Raw genomic sequence first — 12,981 nt, forward strand, 5'->3', positions numbered from 1 at the left:
ACAGGATAAGTGTGGGAGTTGGATCTGACTGGATTAAGCACATCAATGCTGTGCTTGACTGGTCTGCTTCAGTGTGCCTTTTCTGCATGTAAGCTTTATAATCAATCACTCAGAGGCGTTCCAAGAGCTCCGAAAGTGTGATTCTGGCTTCCTACAATTGGGTTTCGGCTTCCACGTTCTTGGCTGTTGCTCTCTCCAGGGGTCCTGAGTTAGTCTCTAGGTTTGTGAGTTCCAGAAGGACTTCTTTCCTCGCACCCACCATGGTATTAATCAAAGTGCCTCGTACCACCACCTTCAATGCCTCCCACTCCACCAATGGTGAAGAAGCCGTACCAGAATTTTCAGAGAAGTACGTGCCAAGGGTCATCGCAAGGGTCTCCCTAAACACTATGTCTTCCAAAAGACGTGGTTGTAGATTCCACGTTGGGATTGGGGCTGGCACGCGTTCTGTGACAGTGTTATTTCCAGTGGATTGTGATCAGATATTGCTTTTCCTAGGTACATGGCATGTGTGATGCCAGATTGAAGTTGTGGATAGCAGAGGAATCTGTTGAGATGGGAATAGAGGGCATCGGAATGAGAGTACAAGGAATATTCCCTCATACCTATGTTACAGCTACAGCATATGTCCAAGAGACCCTATCCGTAACACCCTAGCCTGGTACACCAGGTCTGCACCCGGCAGGGGGAGTGTGTAAGTATTCCAATGTCATGTCCAACATTGCATTGAAATCCCCCCAGCATCCATGGAAATGGAGCCCACTCCACCAAGACAGACAATAAATGAGTGAAGCAGGTGTCTTGTTCGGAATTGGGTGCATATATACATGCTAGCACTATTGCTTCCCCATCCAGCGTGCACCTCAGTAAGACATTGTGTCCCTGCATGTCAATCTTAGAGTCAAACACCGCAAATGGGAACCCAGCCCAGAGCCAAATCATGGGTCCCCTCGATAAAGTGGAGTTAGATTTATTTATTTATTTATTTTGAAAGTTTTATATAGCGCGGACAAGATCTTTGCAGATATCAGAGCGCTTTACATAGAAGGGGTACATGAGGGAGCATAGTCAGACAGATAAATCAATAGATCTTAACAGTACAAATAGGTGGCTGCAAAGCCAATCATGTGAGTAATAAGAAAACTAATACAAAGCAAAGGGGTCAAACATGTAGTACAGATCGGTGCAGAGTATTAACAGAGTTCGAGATAATAGTTCAAGTGTATTTAGCCATGAGGATAGCTTTTACTTCATTTTTAAAGAGTGTAGTGGAAGAGATAAGCCTGGTTTCGGGAGGGAGTGAGTTCCAGATCCTAGGCGCCATTCCTGAGAAGGAGCGCTTATATGTTTTTTCCTTCCGGAATCTTCGAGGTTTCAGCAGAAGATTGTTTGTGCCTCTAGTGTTTCTAGCTCCGCCAGAGATTGTCAGCTTCTGAGCGAGGTAGCCGGGTGAGTTTAGGTGTACCGCCTTGTGTGTCATGCAGGCGATTTTCAGATGTATTCTGGCTTCAAAAGCAGCCAGTTTAGGGATTTCAAGTCAGGGGTAATATGGGAGTGCTTTTTTGACCCAGTGATGGGTCTCGCTGCAGCGTTTAGAGAAGCTCTTAGGGGTGCGGTTGTAGTTAGGGGGAGTCCGCAGAGGGCGATGCTGCCGTATTCTATTCGAGGGATGACTAGTGCTTGTACTGCGGTTTGGAAGTCTTTGGCTGGGAGGAAGGGTTTAAGTTTCCTCAGAGTATTGATTTGGAAGTACGCTCCCTTTGTTGCCTTGCTGATATGTTGCTGCATGTTGAGATTGGTGTCGAGTGTTATGCCTAAAGATTTTGCTGAGTCCACGATGGTGGGTTGGACATTGAGTGTGGTTAGGTGTTTAAGCCAAATTTGAGTGGTGGAGATCTTCGCTGGAGGTGAGATTAGAAGGAACTCTGTTTTCAGGGCATTGAGTTTGAGATGATTATCGGCAAGCCAGGATTGGGTGCCTCTGATCGTTGAGTTCAGGAGCAAGATGTCTTTGGGGGATTGCAATTTGAGATAAGTTGGGTGTCATCGGCGTACATGTGAAAGTGTACATTGGATGCTTGTAGCAAGGTGGTGAGAGGTTCCATAACTAGGTTGAACAGAGTTGGGGATAGAGAGGATCCTTGGGGGACGCCTAGCGTTACAGGTATTGGCGAGGACATCAGGTTGTTGCTCTTGAATTTCTGCGACCTGTTGTGAAGAAAGGAAGTGAACCACTTGAGAACAGTTCCAGATAATCCCATTCTTGTGTTTAGTAGTTCTAGTAAATTCTTATGTTTAACGGTGTCGAATGCTGAAGAGAGATCAAGAAGGATGAGGAGGCAGGTGTTGTGTTGGTCTAGCATTTGAAGTGCGTCGTCAATTATGTGAGTCATAGCAGTTTCTGTACTGTGTCCTGCTCGGAAGCCTGACTGGTGAGGGTTGAGGAGATCAAATTGTTCAATGTGTTTAGTCAATTGTAGTTGTGCGCAGTTTTCCAGCAGTTTGGCGAGAGTGGGAACATTGGTAATGGGACGGTAATTGTTGAGATCAGAGGGGTCGGCTGTAGGTTTCTTTAGTAAAGGTGTGACTTGTCCAACTTTGAGGGAGTCAGGTATGCTTCCTTGTTGGAGAGAGCTGTTGATAATTTTAGTCCAGAGAGGGAGAAGCAAAGGGGTAAAGTCTTTTACTGCGGTAGCAGGAAGGGGGTCTGTGAGGTGATTGGATGGTTTCAGGGTGCTGAGCAGTTTGCCAATTTCTTCTTCCGAGTATGTGCCAAATGTTGACCATGTAGCATTATTTTTTGGTTCAATGGGTGCTATGCACTGGGGTTTGGAGTAATGGCTTGCGTCAATGAGGAGATCGCTCTTTATGTTGTCAGTTTTTTGGATAAAGAAAGCAGCGAAGTCTTCACAGGAGGGTGCTTCACACACAGTGCTGAGTGGTTGGGGTTGATCCTTGGATTGTGATCTGATTAGCTCAAACAGTTTTCTCGGGCGGTTTTTTGCTTGGTCGAGCTGGAGGCTGAAGAAATCTGATTTTGAGCGTTTTATTTTCCTGAAGTAGGCGTTTCTCTTTTTCTTCAGAGCTTTTAGGTGCAATGCAGAGGGCGCTGATCTCCAGGTGCGCTCTGCCATTCGCATGTCTCGTCTATCCTCATTGAGACTCCCGTCGTACCATGGATTGGAGATTTTAGTAGAGACTCTTTTTAGCTGCATAGGTGCAGCCACATTAATCATTGAGGTCATAGCGTTGAGATAGTGGTCAGTCAGGGTTTGAACGTCCGTAGTGCCTGTCTGTGGGAGTAGGAGATTGCAACTGTTAGGGGGTAGAGAGCCTGGGATGAGTTTTTTCCTGTCTCTTTTCCAGACTTTGGGCTTGGGGAATTGAGCCGGGTTAACTTTAACTTTTTCATTGATGAAGAATGAGACAATATGATGATCTGACCAGTCACAGGGTTGGATGGACTCGAGTTGGATAGAGTCCTCTTTGGAGATGATCAGGTCGAGGATAGAGCCTTTCTCGTGGGTCGGGCTGTTGCATATTTGGGTGAGGTTAAGGGCATCGAGGACATTTTTAAGACTATTTACCACCGCGTCATTGCGATCGTTCCAGTGGAGGTTGAAGTCACCAAGGTATATTTGGGAGAGCTGCAGTCCGGAATTGGTTGAGATCATATCCATGATTTGTTGGGGAAAGGTGAGGTTGTCCCTGGGTGGGTGGTAAATCGCTGTGAAGAGAGCATATCGGTTTGCCCTCACTAATTATGTCGAGGCAGATGTATTCCCAGGATGTTGGGGATGGTATGGAGGTGGTATTGGCTTTCCGAACAGAGAGGTTGTTCCTGTAGATGCATGCGATTCCACCACCTATTTTGCCTGATCTGTCGAGCCTGATAATGTGGTAGTTGGGAGGAACCAGAATGTCCATTATAGGTGACGAAGATTCAGTTAGCCAGGTTTCAGTCAGGATGATTAGGTCAAGGTCCAGCGATAAGAGGAGATCAGCAATGGCGGCGGAATGTTTCGAGGCCGATCTGCAGTTGAGGAGAGTGCATTTGAGACGGGGTGTGTTGAGGGTGGTAGAGGGTTCTAGAGAGAGAGGGACTTTTCTAAGGTTATTGGGGATGGAGAATCTGCTGTTTAGTGTGGGGGGTCTAAGGGGATTTGAGTGTATTGTGGGAATGGTGAGGTGTGTGGTGGTTGTGTGATTTTGGATGTGTGGAACAGCTGACCTGTCAATCTTTTGCGTGGTTTCTGAGCTTCGGAAGCCACTGAGTGGGTTTCTTGTATGAAGGTAATCTGGGCATGGCGCCTATGCATTTGGGTGAGTATTCTATGCCTATTGTACGCAGACCCCCATACACCGCACATTCCAAGTTATAATGTTGTATACACTTGCTACAGTCGAAATTTTTGACATATGCAGACAATGGAGAGTACTTGTTGCCACACACATCTCCCATTACCCCCCAACAATGCATCAGGTGACAGCATCGAACAGTAAAGAACATTCCAACAATACTTGGTCCAGCGATTCTCCGTCATTTGCGAACCTAAGAACAAACAGTAACAATTTGAACATTGTGAACCATGTGCCTTCACTAACGGAGAGCGTAGTATCAAACCTATAAGGGGTACTGCCTCTACGCAGTGCGTACATTGTAACTATTGTGGGCCATCCAGAACCAGGACTCCAATCCTAGAAACATTAAAAATGTCTAGCTGCAGCAAAATTAAGGAAATATACCTCTGAAGTTACCACATCTGAAAACATGGGTACTGTAACAAACCCTGTATGGGGCATACTCCAGTTGTTTGCACATGCTGTTGCCCATTGAAGGAAACTGGGGTCTTGTGGTAGTACTGGTATCCATGCAACTTAGACTGAAAGTGTACAGGGTTCCTGCTAATCAGGCTCCAAGTACCAGTGTTCTTTCTTTCTTTCTTTCTTTCTTTCTTTCTTTCTTTCTTTCTTTCTTTCTTTCTTTATTAATTTGTGAGACTTGTAAAGTGCCTGAATCACCCCAAAGGGGTATCACCGCGCTGAGACTGCTTGTGGCCCGACCGAGGAAGATTGAGAACAGTGCACTTTTTGGAAATTTTCTGAAGGCCAAGAAGTTAGTATTCTGGCACATCTGAATGGGGAGTTGGTTCCAGTAACTGGGGGCCAGATGGGAGAAGGCTTTGCCCCTGTGCATGCCAGTTTGACACGGGGAATGCGAAGGAGTGCTTGGTGGCTGCCCGCAGGGGCCTGGACGGTGTATATTTGACCAACTTTTGAACTAGATAGCTAGGGACCATGTTGTGTTGGGATTTGTACACCATACAGGATATTTTGAACTTAATTATCTTTTTTATTGGGAGCCAGTGAAGTTTGCGGAGAAGCGGAGCAGAAGGAGTTCTGTGAGGGACATTGCTCACCAGACGAGCAGCGGTGTTCTGGGCTATTTGCAATTTATTTAAGGATTTTTCTTTGGCAGAAATCAGCAGGGCATTGCAATAGTCTAGGTTGCTGATGAACAGTGACTGGATTAGGGTTTTTTGGATAACTAATGGCAGCAAGGGGAAAACCTTTCGGAGGATGCCGAGAGTGTGAAAGCATGTCCTAGCAGTAATGTTGAAGTGTTCCTCTTATGTTAGTTCATGATCAACTCGCACTCCTAGGACACAGACAAGTCAAAAATGCTTTTAAGCTAGTATAACCATAGTATTTTGTATTGGAAGGGTGCCCTTGAAGTAGAAAACCTATGCTAGATTCATGCACTCACATTTACACTCTGATATGGAGATGCGTGTGTGGCGCTAGGCAGTCAGAAACTACATCAGCGCTAGGAAGGAGAGCAGCAGTGACATATAGTAGTGCTTTCTACCTTTCATGCAAATCAGGCCAGCACTCACAGAGCTCAGCCTTTACTCACACACCACTTATGCACCTCTCACACAACAGTCACTCTCTGTTTACCCCTACCCATAAAGCACTCACTGTGCACTCATTCACCACTCATACAGCTCTCAAACCGCCCGCTCTTTATTCAAACACCACACACACCCTGTACTCACATACACCATTTTCCTTGCCCGCAGACATACCACTCATCCTGCACAAACAACTCACCCTGTAAACACATTCACAGATCAACCTGCGCAGGCATACACTAGTCATCCTGTACACAGACACTGCTTGCACTGCACGTACACATCGGTTACCCTGAACCCACACAGCTCTTGCATTGTACTCATATTCAAGCACCTCTCCCCTTGCACTCATCCACCAATCACCCTGCACTCATAGACCACTCACCAAGTAGTCACTCACGATTCACCCTGCTCTCTCCGGCCGCTCACAAATGGGAGGGTGTTTTGTGAATAATTATCAGAGCATGTTACTCTTGAAGGCAGAAGAATGAGAAGGAAGAAAACACCATCCTCTCAAGTACAGTGGCTTTGCTTCAACTATTAAGGGTAATTCTACTAACTCTACTAAGATGACCTCAAAAGTCAATCAATGTCATTGACGTGAATATGCACAGCATCAACTGACATTTGCTGACATTTATGTCACTATGCTGACATTTTATGACCCAGTCTTGGATCGTAGGCTCAATGTTGTATTACATGGCTAACTCCATCTGCACATGTAGAACCTGCTGGTGCTCCCTCCCGGATGTCACATTCAAAGATGCTGTAGACCCTGTGGCAGAGGGGCCGTATCGCAATTATTCACAGGACTTTTGGTCCCCTGGTCGTATCAAGAACTGCGAAAGCATGCTATTCAAACTTTATTGTAGCAAAACTGTTACCTTCTCTGGATTTCTGATTTATAGACCACCAGGCCCTTCTAAACAGTACATGGAATCCTAATAGAGTTACTCTTCGCTCTCGCTTCAAATGTCTAATTTTAACATCAAAGGAAGGAGACTTGAATGTGCATCTTTATCTAATCAATGATAAAGGAATCCAGGAATTTACTAATGACTTGGCTACCTTGCAATTATCTCAGTTAGTAAAACATTCAACTCATGAGGCCGGCCATCTGCTGGACCCTGTTTTTTCCAACTTGTCTACCCTTCAAAGAGCTTCCCCATCCCAGTGACCCGGTCAAACCATTATACGATGCCCATGACCATCGATATTCCCAACGCAGAGAAAACCATTACCGGGAACCCATGATGAGAAGGCAGTGGCAAAAACTAGACCCATCTGCCTTTTTAAGTTATATTGAGGGGAGTGTGACCCAACTAGGCTCTAATATAGTACGGACAGAGGCTTGTACCAATGCATGACTCAATTCTGCCTTGGATCATTGTACACCTGCCAAACTGTGTACATCTAGGACGCATCATTCAGCTGCTTGGTTTAGTGAAAATATTGCTTACAGAAAAGAAGCAATGTGAAACACTAGAGGGAGCTTAGCACAAATTCTATGATGATGCAGCAAAAATACACTACATGAGAGTGATTAAATGCTACCAGAAGATGATCAAACGAGCCCATGCTGACTTTTTTGCAGACAAAATTTAAAACAGAAGTAACCGTTCAATGGAAATCTCTATTGTGAATAACCTGATTAAGACTACATCCACCTCAAATAGCCATGCAACAAACTTGCAGCTAATTTTGTAAATAAGGTCAATGATATTTATATTTACTTTTACAAGGGTGAGAAAACAGTTAAGCCTGTCCCTCCTGACACAGTGACCAGCCACACGCAATGGGCATCCTCAGACAAACTGACTCTTCTTGACGTAGATTCTATCTCTACCTAAATTTGGATCTCCTGATGAAACATTAAATCCTGATTATATTTTGAAATTCCAGGAGAGCATCACACCTATTTTCCTAGAATTGGTCAATGTCTCACTGAGCACTGCGGACGTACCAATGTTATGGATACACGCCAAGGTTATTCCTCTTTTAAAGACGCCTTCGCTGGATGCTACTCAGCCAGAAAACTTTTGTCCCATCTCCCTTCTGCAATTTTTATCCAAGGTTGTGGAGAAACAAGTAAATAAACTCCTAGCCAATTTTTTAGAACAAAATCACCCCAAATGGATTTAAACTATCACACTGCTCTGAAACTGCTCTTTTACCAGTTACCGAAGATCTTCACAGCACTGCAGATGTTGGCAAATCCCAGGCTCTGATTCCCCTCGTAAGTGCGACCTTCGACACTATCTCACGTGTAATTCAAAATTTGCTAACATTCGTGCCAAGAATTTTCAATTCTATTAAGGACAAGGAGGCGAGGATTATGCTTAGTCTCATTTCTTTACTGACACATAGCAGCCAATCACATTACAGTAAAGAAAAACAAAACAATACGTCACGTATGAACTCAGGGCAACCATAGAGTACACCCATAGTATATAAACAGTCTCAGAGGTAACCACTTCCTCTTTCTTTGCTGCTCCGCAGCCAGTTAAGTGCATATTTCTTATTCTCTGAATGTTTAACTTGTATTGAGAGTTTCATTAAATACCGCTTTGTGCGCGCTGTTTAATATTGCTTTGGCGCTTATTTTCGCGCTCTTACTGCCGTCTTGGTCGTCGTTTCTTACACTCGGCCGGCGCGTCGGTGGGAGCGTGTGTCACCTCCCGGGGTCGGGCACTTGCTGCCGTTTGTCCCGTATTTTGGTGGAGGGAGTTGGGGACTGTCCTGCCTCGCGCGCGTTCAGCGCGAGTCGGCTTCTGAGCTGTCGGGCGAGCCGTGTGTCTGCGCATGCGCGACCTTTGTCCCTAAGGGCTTTTCCTCGCGCAGCTGTGTTTCTGTCAACACAGCGCCGGCTCCTGAACGCGTCTGTTGACGTTTGCGCCCACTGCCTGTCAGCTTGTCCCTTTCGACGCCGGAGCTTGGAAAAAGGTCCCGGTTGTGAATTTGCATAGGCTTTGCCTAGAGTGGTGATTTTTTGGTCGGCAAGCCTCCCTCCACGCTCTAACTCTGGTGTTCTAAGCAGTTTTTACTGTTTTTTCTTGCTGACTGTGAGGTTTTTTCACTCCCTCGGACTGTGTCACTGACATACCGGATTCCTTGTCACCTAGTGGGCTGAATTACTACACTCCCAGTGTACCATGAGTGGCTCCTATCATTTTGAGGAGGAAGGTGACTTTGAGGAGGAGGGGTCTGACTTTTTTGAGCAGGACCTGGTGGAGGCACTCGACAAAGGGGTGCAGCTCTCTATGAATAGGGCAATGGCTCGCGCCATTACCCCCCTGAAGCGCCATTTGACGCAATATGCGCAACAGCAAGGGAGCCTCCTGTCCTGAAATAGAATTCATCTAACTCGCCTTACTGAACCAGGAGTACAGGGCAAGGCTCTGACCTGGTTTACCTTCTTTTTATGTCTCACTTAAGCAGCGCTTGTGCATTCTCTTCAAAACATGCTGTATTCAGGGATGGATTTGTGCTCATTCCGAAAACCATTGGATTAATCCCCGATTAAAACGATGGTCTTTCGTGGATGCAAATTATGGTACCTCATGATTAATGGTATATTTACAGGAAATTGTGTCATTAGTTTAGTCTTCCATAAACGTCCGTGTATAAGGCTACATTTTACTATTAACTGTGACTTCTTTTAAAGATGTTAAAAGGAAGCATTTATCGAGCCAGCCAGGAGTCGAACCTGGAATCTTCTGCTCCGTAGGCAGACGCGTTATCCATTGCGCCACTAGCCCGCCGCTGTCTGCTATGGCGTTTGGGGCGCAGTCCTAGAACCGCATATGTGCGCTTGGTATATGCACGGCACTCTGCAAGCTAGAAAGGTTGAAGAAGCTGGAGAAATTATAGCCCTTTCACTTAATGAGTGAAGATAGTAGCAAGAGTCTGAGGCGTATAAAGGGCTCACAGAATGTACCGGTAATGAAAGTCACAGCAACTTTAACATCCTTCTGCTCTGAGTAGTGATGTCACTTTGTACATTTTGTCCCTTGCTCTGATTGGATCAAAGTCTTTTCAATTTGGTCAGGCAGCCATTCAGAACTCGCGACTTAACTAGTTCTTTTCCGCTGCAGTGCAAGTGCACAGGGAGGTGTGGCGGGAAATACAACTGTTTGCGCACAACATTATACATCGCAATTGGAAAGAACGACTGTTCGCCAGACACAATACATTTATTTATTTATTTTTCTAGAACCGTGGCCATGCACCAGTACCTCAGATGCCACGTTATTTTGCCCAGTTTAAATGGAATAAGTCACTAGCAGCTGCATCCGTGGCCGTGGTAGCCTTTATGAAGGACCGTGCCTTCGAGACCACGCTTGTAAAGGTGCTTTTTCAAAAATTCACTAGCATTTATTGTTCCATGAAAATATTAAGCCATTTGGCAAATCGACAGTTATCTGTTTTACAGTTAAAACAGACCTCTCGAGAAACTCTGAATGACCCACTTTTAAATAAAAATGTTGGCGTTAAATTCCTAGTATGTATATTAATTCAAATGCCTAGCTGTTTGTGTAACGAAGTTTACAGATCAGTTTATTATAATATAAAAAATTATATCCACCAATTAAAAAAATCATACCAGCATCGAGCCAGCCAGGTTCGACTCCGAGCCAGCCAGGAGTCGAACCTGGAATCTTCTGCTCCGTAGGCAGACGCGTTATCCATTGCGCCACTGGCCCATATGAATCGTGTGATGAGAAACAGGATAAGGAGCAAGTTACAAGAAAGGTGATATGAGCTTGTGTAGTAGGTTGTAGCACTGCACTCTACAATAGAAAACACACAGTTCTAGAAGCACAATTCAAAATTTGCAAACATTCGTGACAAGAATTTTCAATTCTATTAAGGACAAGGAGGCGAGGATTATGCTTTCTCATTTCTTTAATGAAATGCTCAGCAGCCAATCAAAAAACAGAACTACAAATCCCATGAACACTTGGGAATGACCCTAGAGGAAACACTATTAAAGGTCCATAAATCAGTCTTTCTTCCTCTTTCTTTGGGTAACAAGTTCGACATCAAACAATAATCCAAGATAAAGTAACAGCATCAGCTCCAGGCAAGCCGCCGAAATCCACAGGATCTTGAAGACAAAGGTGGAAGCATCCGGGTTCCGTGCACAAGGAGACAGATGAGGCTCACGATACATAACCAAATCACTTCTGGTCAGAACCTGAAACAGAGACAGAGCCGTAATATCCCAACATCAAGGGAATAAGATATACAGGGGAGGGAAAAAATACAGAAATCTGCACAACTGTAATAATATACATTCGATATACAGTACATGTTAATACCAATTAAGCATAGTCCGGGTGGGATAATCCTCGCCTCCTTGTCCTTAATAGAATTGAAAATTCTTGTCACGAATGTTTGCAAATTTTGAATTCTATGTCAGGACAGGAGGCTCCGATTATGCTTGTTCAAAGCTCGTCTACCACAACAGAGGCAACACTAACAATAGGTTTATAATAGAATTGCTTAAAAACAGAATCCGAAGACCAGTCTGCAGCCTTCATGATGTCAAACAAAGTCACACCCATAGAGAAGGCTTTTGAGGCCATTGCCCCCCTAGCAGAATGCGCCCCAAACACAGAAACATCAATGCCTGCCTCGGACATAAGCCAGCGCACCCATCGAGCTAACGTAGCTGGGGCTACGGGGCGAAAAGGCTTCTGCAAGGCTATCAACAGCTGACCTTGCACATCTGCGCGCAAAGAAGCGGTACTCACCTCGTAATCCTTCAAACATTGTACAACACACAGGTTGGGGTGATCCGGGAAGGAAGGATATGAAATGGATGAGGTGTTGGTTTTAGTCCTTCGAGAAAGAGTAAAAGTAACACCTTCGGGAGTGAAGGAGCGGCCCGCCAGGTCCAAAGCCCGAATATCCGAAACACGTTTGCAAGAAACTAGGCATAATAACATTGTTAGTTTTGCAGACAACTGTTTCCGGGACAATAGAAGATTAGAAGGCCAGGCCTCCAAGAATCTCAGGACAACCGAAACATCCCACAAAGACACATACTTCGGTGTGGGAGGTTTCGCGAGGCGAATGCCTTTCAACAGCTTGGAAAGCAAATGATGTTTCCCAACAGGTTTACCATCAATATGGACATGACCTGCCGAAATGGCCGACCGAAAATTACTAACAGTCCGGTATGCAAGGCCCGACGTGGCCAAGGAAGTCAAGAAGTTTATAACTAGACTGACATCAGCCGAAACGGGATCAACCTCCCGTTGAGCACACCAATCACTCCAGCGTTTCCATGCTCCTCGATACCGCTTGTGGGTATTGGGAGACCAGGCGTTACTGATGAAGTTGGCAGCTTCGCTCGAAATGCCTGGGACCGACCAACGACCCCCGAAATTCGCCACGCTAGTAATTGGAGAGAGCCGGCGAGAATGAGGGGATGCGGATATCCGAGAGGATCCTGCAACAGATTCTGCTTCTGGGGAAGAAGGAGAGGAGGCGCGCAGCACATTTCCAGGAGAACCGGGAACCATGCCTGAGCTCTCCACAAGGGAGCAATCAGAATCAGCTCCGCTCGAAAGCGTTTGGCGTAAGCCAGAACTCTAGGAAGCATCATAAACGGGGGAAACGCATAGCAAAGAGTCGAGGGCCACTGTTGGAGAAAAGCATCTGTGGCCAGAGCTGAAGGGTCCGGTCTCCAGCTGTAAAACTGGGGAAGCTGCGTATTGAGGCGAGATGCAAAAAGATCCAGGTGACACTGGCCCCAATGATGAAGAATGGCACGGAAGACTCGAGGATGAAGTCTCCAGTCGCTGTAGTCCCGAAGATGACGGGAGTGCCAGTCCGCCACTTGATTGTTGCGGCCCGGAAGATACTCGGCAATAACTGTGATCTTCCGGTGAAGGCAAAAGTGCCAAAAATCCTTGGCAATCTCCGCTAAAATCTTGGACCGTGTCCCGCCCAGTTTGTTCACATAACGGACTGCCGACACGTTGTCCATCCGGAGAAGGATGCAACAATTCGCCTGCATGGGGGAAAAACACCGAATCGCAAAGGAACCCGCCAGGAG

At 45.7% G+C, this 12,981-nt stretch overlaps 1 non-coding gene across 1 annotated transcript; it reads right to left on the reverse strand.

Moving 5' to 3' along the window:
* Positions 1–10,545: 10,545 nt before the first annotated feature.
* TRNAR-ACG (transfer RNA arginine (anticodon ACG)) lies at positions 10,546–10,618 on the reverse strand. The gene has a single exon. It is a non-coding gene; the product is annotated as a tRNA-Arg (tRNA).
* Positions 10,619–12,981: the final 2,363 nt, after the last annotated feature.

The sequence above is a fragment of the Lissotriton vulgaris genome, chromosome 5 (genome assembly GCF_964263255.1).
Source record: "Lissotriton vulgaris chromosome 5, aLisVul1.2, whole genome shotgun sequence".
Taxonomy (NCBI): Eukaryota; Metazoa; Chordata; class Amphibia; order Caudata; family Salamandridae; genus Lissotriton; species Lissotriton vulgaris.